This window comes from Calidris pugnax, unplaced genomic scaffold (genome assembly GCF_001431845.1).
Source record: "Calidris pugnax isolate Ruff unplaced genomic scaffold, ASM143184v1 scaffold10, whole genome shotgun sequence".
Taxonomy (NCBI): domain Eukaryota; kingdom Metazoa; phylum Chordata; class Aves; order Charadriiformes; family Scolopacidae; genus Calidris; species Calidris pugnax.
Window position 1 is genome coordinate 2,081,246 of NW_015090795.1, and position 8,617 is coordinate 2,089,862.

Here is an 8,617-nt window from a genome sequence, read left to right on the forward strand (position 1 = left end):
GGTTGGCTCTCTGGGCTGCCAGCGCGCACTGCCGGCTCATGGTGAGCTTCTCATCTACCAACACCCCCAAGTCCTTCTCTTCAGGGCTGCTCTCCAGCCAATCTCCGCCCAACCTGTATTTGTGCCTGGGGTTGCCACGTCCCAGGTGCAGGACCCTGCACTTGGCTTGGTTGAACTTCATGCAATTTGCACGAGCCCACCTCTCCAGCCTGTCCAGGTCCCTCTGGATGGCATCCCTTCCCTCCAGCGTGTCAACTGCACCACCGAGCTTGGTGTCATCAGCAAACTTGCTGAGGGTGCACTCTATTCCACTGTCCATGTCAGAAGTTAAAATAGGCCTGTTAAAATGTGGGTTTCAGCAGGGGGATCCCAGGAACTTGAAGGAGGACTCTTCCCCCACCACTAAACATCTCCATGGCAAGTCACACTCAGCTCTCCTCTTCCTCAGAAGAGGGAAAGAAGTGTCCTGGGGCCAATTCATCACGGTTTTGCATTAAGGGACTCCATCAAAAAATGCCTTTTTCTCTCCATGGATTGTGATACTCAGCTCTCCTCTTCCTCAGAAGAGTGAAAGAAGTGCCCTGGGGCCAATTCATCATGGTTTTGCATTAAGGGACTCCATCAAAAATGCCTTTTTCTCTCCATGGATTGTGAAGTGAGCCTTGATAATTAGCTCAGGATGCACATTTCTTACCCAGATAAGTGAGTAGTGTCAAACTGACTCTGAAAAAATCAAGCAGACCATGATGGGACTAATTACACAGTTAAAAATGGGCATTTATTCAAAGACTTCATTATTCGAAGACTTAATTTTAAGCATCTGTTAAAGTATCATCTCACTAAATTTTGGCCTTGATGCTACTGTTTATATACAGTATATGAATGCATGTGTGTGTATGCACATTTTCACACTTGTGCATTTTATTTATTAATCACATTATAAAACTTTGCAGATAATCAGGTCACACAGATGGTGATATTCATTGCATGGAAAGAGTTTATTTGCTTTTCCATGTAGTAAAGAATTAATAATATTGCAATCACTTGGATTTGAAAAGCAATACGGATCAGGTGTCATCTGTACGTTACTGTTTTAAGTTTTAAGTAGGCTAGGCAGAATTTAAATTAAACTCTAGCTGCACACAATGACTATTTCAATTAGAGAAATCTCTTGTGATCTAATATTCTTCGCTTTAAAGTCATACCGCATAAATATTTTATTACATATTTAATAACACTTTTTCATAATCAAGGAACCAATGCATATATCTAAAATATGTGCATTTAAAGAGCTGCTGACACGACATGGGAAACTTTGAAGAATATTCTATTTGGGAATTAATTCAGCTTGGGGCAAAATTCAGAAATAATGTTTAAGTGGGGGCAGCTGAATACATTACCTATTTCCACACAGCTCTGAAACAAAAGCCCAGGTTTGCTCCAGCACTTCTGTTAAGTGCAAGAGTGTATTTCTCTGCAGTAGATTCACATTCCAATGTTAGAAAATGCTCTTGAATACCTTACTGAATCAACACTAAAGCGAAATTTAAAAGAAAAGACCAAGCCTACACAATATAATAGAGGATAAACATTAATTGTTAGGGGATTTTTATTAAAGCCCCACCTAGAGAGCCCCTTTGGGAGAAGCAGTGAGGAAATCACCACGTAATTTAGCACTACGAAAAACACAGTGCTGGAAATCAGCCAGTGAGGTGAAAGCAGCCATAAAACTTAAAGGTGTCAATTTGTCACAATTCAATATCTTTGGAAGATTTGTTGTTATTGTTACTGCTATAGTTATTGTCATCATTACTGTTAACAATACTATTATCTCCTACTGTTACAAAACGCTCTTGAATACCTTACTGAATCAACACTAAAGTGAAATTTAAAAGAAAAGACCAAGCCTACACAATATAATAGAGGATAAACATTAATTGTTAGGGGATTTTTATTAAAGCCCCACCTAGAGAGCCCCTTTGGGAGAAGCAGTGAGGAAATCACCACGTAATTTAGCACTACGAAAAACACAGTGCTGGAAATCAGCCAGTGAGGTGAAAGCAGCCATAAAACTTAAAGGTGTCAATTTGTCACAATTCAATATCTTTGGAAGATTTGTTGTTATTGTTACTGCTATAGTTATTGTCATCATTACTGTTAACAATACTATTATCACTATTATTGATATAATATGATGTAATGTATAATAATAATAATAACTGTGCTCTATTATTGATATAATATATCGTCATGTAATGTATAATAATAATAATAACTGTGCGTGGCCTCATTTAATACACTAGTAGCAGTGGAAAAAAAAAAGGTTGCATTGAGCACAGGATGTGTAGTAAAAAGAAAAATCTGCAGGAAGGGATGAGTACAAAGCCCCAGCTCATCCCACAAGCAAGCACCAAACTCTTTCAGATGATGAGAAGCCCAGAGAAGCTGTGGCTGCCCCATCCCAGGAGGGGTTCAAGGCCAGGCTGGAGGGGGCTTGGAGCAACCTGGGCTGGTGGGAGGTGTCCCTGCCCAGGGCAGGGGGTAGAACTAGATGATTTCTAAGATCCCTTCCAACCCAAACTATTCTATGATTTTATGATATTGGTGAACCTGGAGATGTGGAGATGAACCCAGTGTCCTGGAGAAGAGTTTGGTATCAAGGATGTTCCCCTGGGTTCAGTTGCACAACCCTTGCACAGTCATCATCTGGGCTGTGGTGGGGCACAAGCTCTTGAGACCGGCCAAGGAGAGGGGGGGCAATGAGGACTGTGATCTTGACCACCCCGACCAGCCCCACGTGCATATTCTGGAAATACAAGCAGGTTTTTACAACGAGGAGACCTCATGCCTGTTCTGCATGGCTGCTTTTTTCTTCCAAGTCACTCTGCTTCCAGATATTTACCATTTTGTGCCTTTTTTTCACCCCAGGCTGTAGGAGTAGGCATTGAGTGTGCCATGTATTTTCACCTCATCCCTGGAAGTATCAGATTTTTATCCCATTTGCAATGTTTTAAGAGCCCACATGGCTAATATTGTAGTGGGATCATTCAAGAAGAGAAAAACACAAAGTTTTTTTTCTTTGGAAGTTGACACTAGACATATTTGAATGAGATATAATGGACACATTTTTGATTATGTGGATAATTACTTTTTAGAACAAATTTGGTGGGCTGCGATGGTCAATAATTTTACATCAAGAAAGAATTTCTGGTATAAAAATAGTCTTGGTTCACCTCAAAATTATTAGGGTTCATGCAGAAAATGCCGGAGGGATGTTGACCACCTCTCATGCAGGAAATGGGGCTGTGTGACCAGGAGGGTTCCACACCCGTAACATCTATGAAATCAGAAAAAAAAAAAGCCATGCTAGAAGCTGGCATTCATCTTCTGAACTAATAACAGGATATCATTTATCAAGAACAATACATCACAGTGTAACGGCATGTTTGCCTTTGGTTTAACCAAGCCATTAAGATAAATCTAAAGAGAAACAGTGGATACTTAATTAGGATAAGAGTCTCACGTTGTACACAGATTAAGTAAACAAGCCGGCTTGTTGGCGTAGGCAATTAGTAACCAACTGCTGACCCTCGTGACTCAGGCCCAGCCTTTTCTCCCAGCAAAATGAGATTTGTAATCCCTCTGCTGTCCTGATTTGTAAAGTCCTCTAGTCAAACGCATCGTTAATTTAAGAACAGTTTAAACGGGTATGTTGGCGTAATTAATTCCTGATGTATTCATAATCTGGGCTAAAGTGAGGGGTAATGCATGAGGCTGTGTCAATTAAACTGTTAAACTGGATTACAGAATGAGCCAAAATCACTAATATCAACAGGAGTCTTTGCTCAGATGCTCTCAAGCTGCCCGTATTTATTAATTTTAGTGGCAAGGTGGGCACAGCATTCCTTGGGAAACTGTGTCAATTAAACTGTTAAATATTTCCGTCCATCCTGAGATGTGCAGAAAACCAAGTTTAGGAAGTTTGTCTCCAAAGTTGGAATTTCTGCAGATATCAGTGATCATACAGAGTGCATACGGGTGGAAATACGCGTTCAAGCTCAATTATAAATGGTTCTGCCTCTTCCTTGGCACCTACATAAGTATATAGGGGTGGAAATATGCGTTCAAGCTCAATTATAAATGGTTCTGCCTCTTCCTTGGCACCTACATTTCCTCTCACAACAGTGAAGTTATAGAGCAAAATGTATCACATCACCTCTTCCAGCGTATTTATCATATCACTATAATTTTACCATGTAAAGTCATAAACCACAATTTTTTTTTTGATACATAAATGTCATTACTCTCCTGAACATTCTCTGCACAATGCTTTCCTTTCCTTTATTTTCAGCCTCGTACACAGTAGTTTGCTATTGTTTTTCATTTCAGTGTGCTGCTTTTATTGCAGATCATACTACATGGGCATTCTGCTGCGGGGGAAACAAAAGGCTACTCAAAAGACATAGATTATTCATATATTCTCATTGTTTATAAAATTGGACAGAAAAATCAATTTTAATGAACATTTTTGAAGCATTTCTAGTGCACCCATGAGGTAAGAAAGTTAGTAACAGGAGTTGGCAATGTGAAATGACAGACATGCATTTTTCTCTAAATAATTATACAGATGTTAGATAAACCATCGTCTTTGCTTTAGCAAATATTTTGCAATGGGTTTATATATGCTGGATCTGCCAGTACGGGTGGTTTATCACTACAAAAAAAGAGAAAGGCATATGAGATTGAACAGCTTGCACAGTAAAATTCCTTCTGCACCGTGGACGGAAAAAGCAATCTGAACTAGACAACGATAAAATGAGAGTTGTGAGACGGTATTTTGAGAAACAACCATCTTTAGTTTTGTTGGAGTCTGGAACTCCCTAAAACATCTTGTTGCTGCCTTTTCTCTCTGTCAAGGTTGGAGCGTTGCAAGAACCGCCGTGCTGGGGAATTCATTAAGCAATAGCTTCCAAGTGGGATTTTACTTGGATCCGTGTCTCCCGCCCTTCTGGGTTTTGACTAAATGGTGCAATTTTGAGTTTTGTCTTTAAAATACTTTGAATTTAGTTTTTTTTTTTTTTTTTTTTTTTGTAACAGTTTGGATTTCTACCAATGAACACCAGAGTCAGAGATGAGCCTCCCTAGTTACAAAGGGACAACAGAAGTGGAGCAAAAGGCTTCTTTTCACCCCAAATCAGAAACAATTTTATGTTGAGACTCTCTAAAGAGCGTTTTGACAGCTCAGCTCTCAGTCCCCATCACAAACTGAATGCCAAACATCCAACTCAACTGAAATTATGGGAAAATGATTGGTTTTAATTCTGAAAGTTATAGTTGTAGACATCATTATGGCCTTCCAAATCTTTGCAACTCCTCAGACGCTTGATGTGGACATTCATGGACTCACCTGCAGGAGAGCCAGGAAGGGGATCTTTCTCCTAACTGAAATTTGTAACATTTTAAGAATTCCTTGCTGTCTGCATTAAAGAAATATCAGCGTTGTGGAACCCAACCCTGAGGAGAAGGATGAGATGGGTTTGCCCACAGTTCTCACTGCTGATCCGTACCAACCTCCCTTGTCATATCAAACCCCATGAGCTGAAGGACCTGCTGCCCAGGCTCAGATACCTGTTCCTGTCATTTTTCTGTAAGTCTTCTGCTAAATCATTGTTTTCATCAAGGAGAACCAGAAAACAGAGTAAATACAAGGGCTAGACGGGGTCTGAGACTCCCAGTCCTCAGATAAGCAGTTGATGAACCCTCCCATGGACTTGAGACCCCAAAATATGGGCTGTTAACATTGCAGTAACCACCGCCGATATTGTATTGATGCATCAACCTGTGGGCTCAAGAACTTTCTGGACCTGAGATAATTTCATTTTGGTTTAGTTGTGGAAGCAGTATGTCAAACCATCACAGAATTATTGCCAAAATAGGTTTTTTGGTTTAGCTTCATGGAATTACATAGTATGATGCATGCTGTTAATTAACAGGTAGCAATGGGCTGTTATTCTGCACAGAGTAAACCACTTGTGGTCCCTGGACCTGACCTGAAATCAGTGGGAAGTCCCAGATTCCCGGTTTTCAGCTCCTGGAGCACTCCCAGCCCCAGCTGCCTTAAAATACAAGGACAGCAAAGTCCCACAAAGTTTTCTTTAAGTTTTCAGTTGTTATTTCACACAGCAGGAAATTGCTGCTCAGCCTCAAGAGAGGAGATTATTACGTGAGCCCTCAAACCAAGCAGAGAGCACTAAAAAAGTTATTGGGAGAATAATTTGCTTTTTAATGTAAAACACTGAGAAAGTGCAGAGGCAACAAGAAAGGAATTAAAACAACTCAGCTAACACCCATTCACACACACCAAAAAAACCCTAAAAATAAAACCCCTGAAAGCAGGGTACAACAGAGCCGTTATATTGTCAGGGAATCATTCCACAGCCCTAATCCAGCATCTGTTATCTCCAAAAACACGCTGCAATGAATTCCCTGTGCTCTGAAGGGAACTGTGATTTGAAAAATACCACTATTAATTGATTCCACAAATTAACTGCTAATCCAAGAGCCCTGATTATGATTAGTCTGCTAATCAATTTATTTGATAGAAAGCTTTTTAAATTTTCCAAATTACAGTTCAGCTCTTCGCTCTCTCTCTTTTTTCACTTGTTTCATCTAATTAACTGTTTTTCCTAGCAGTGAAAAGCAAGATCTGCCTTTCTTAATTGCCTCTTGACCCTTTCTCACTCTTCCAATGTGGCTGCCTTTAGAGGTTCTTCATCATGAGAAAATTAAAATGCTATCAACGAATTAAAAATATTGTTTTGGCCCAGAGGAAACTTCCCAGCATGTCTGTGAATCCTTTGGAGTTATATTTACACAGCTTCGCTGGGGAAAGCCTGGCTCCCCCAGTTTACTGGATTGCCCTTCAGTTAATACATGCAGATGAACAACCTCCCTGGCGACTCCGCGAAAAACTGGTTGGGTAATTGCTGATTGCAACATCAGCAACGAGGAGCCTGTGGTGGCCGAGCCAGCTGAGCTGCCACTGGAGCAGCCCAGATGTCCCCAGCCAGGTGAGGTGTCATGGGGAAGATGTCTCAGCAGGTTGGAGGACTGACCTTAGACATGGGCTGCATGAGCTGGATAGCTGGGGCAGAAAGGAGGAGTGTCTCAGGAAAGTTCACAGAAAGGTAAGAAAAACACCCAAAGCACAGTGCATAACTGCCACATCTGTGTCTGATGACTGATGGTTGCTCTCAATTTCAACCGTCACCAGATGGGTGGACGTCCAGAGTGCACTGAGGCTTTCCTTGTTGCTCCTCAAGGTGAGATTTCTGAAGAAACTTGTTATGAAAAGTTAGGAAACCAGCATCTTCTTATAGAGACTGTCCATATTGCAACATCCTCTCTACTTATCATAGAATCACAGAATGGTTCAGGTTGGAGGGGACCTTAAAGAACATTCAGTTCCAATTCCCCTGCCCTGGGCCGGGGCACCTCCCACCAGCCCAGGTTGCTCCAAGCCTCCTCCAACCTGCCCTTGAACCCCTCCAGGGATGGGGCACCCACAGCTTCTCTGGGCAACCTGGGCCAGGCTCTCACCACTCCCACAGTGTAAAATTTCTTCCCCACATCTCATCTGAATCTCCCCACTTCAAGTTGAAAGCCATTACCTCTTGTCCTATCACTGGAACAGCCTGCCCAGGGAGGTGGTGGAGTCACCATCCCTGGAGGGATTTAAGAAACGTGTAGACATGGCTCTTCAGGGCATGCTCTAGTGCCCAAGGTTATTGGTTTATGGCGAGGTGTTCAGTGTGGGGTTTAGTTGGTGGGTGCGGTGTTTTTGGTGGGCGTTTGGTGTGGTGTGTTTTTTGGGTTTTTTTTTTGTTTTTTTCTTTTTCCTTCCAAACGTGCCACGTCACTTTTGCTGACTACGTGCGGATGGACAAGTGAGGCTTGTCTGTACTAGATTTTCAGTCACTTCTCTGTATGTAAAACCTGGTTTTACATCCACAAAGAGCAGCATGAACTCATACTCTTCTACCATCAGCCCCAGGCAGTACACACAAGAATTTCTGACCTTTCCAGCCACAACAGGTGGTCATGAGCAAGACTGTGGAAGTTGTCTTCCACGCATTCCAAGAATCTCCAGGACTGTTGCCTCTCTGCTGTGTTATATTGCCAGCAGATATCAGGGAAGTTGAAGTCCCGCATGAGTACAAGGGAGAGTGATCGTGAGGCTTCTGTCAGCTGCCTGTAGAATACTTCATCAGTCTTTATATCCTGGTTTGGGGGTCTATAACAAACTCCCACCACAATGTCTGCCTTACTGGTCTTCCCCTTGATCCTTATCCACAGGCACTCGACACTGTCATCATGCATATTGCTGAGTTCTAGGCATAGAAGACTGTTCTTAACATAAAGGGCCACCCCACCTCCTCTCTTTCCTTGCCTGTCCCTTCTGAAAAGTTGGTAGCCATCAATTGCAGCACTCCAGTTATGCGAGTCGTCCCACCACGTTTCTGTGATGAGCCAGCAGTGTGCCCAGGTGGCCAAGAAGGCCAACAGCATCCTGGCCTGTATCAGGAACAGCGTGGTGAGTAGGGCCCGAGAGGTGATT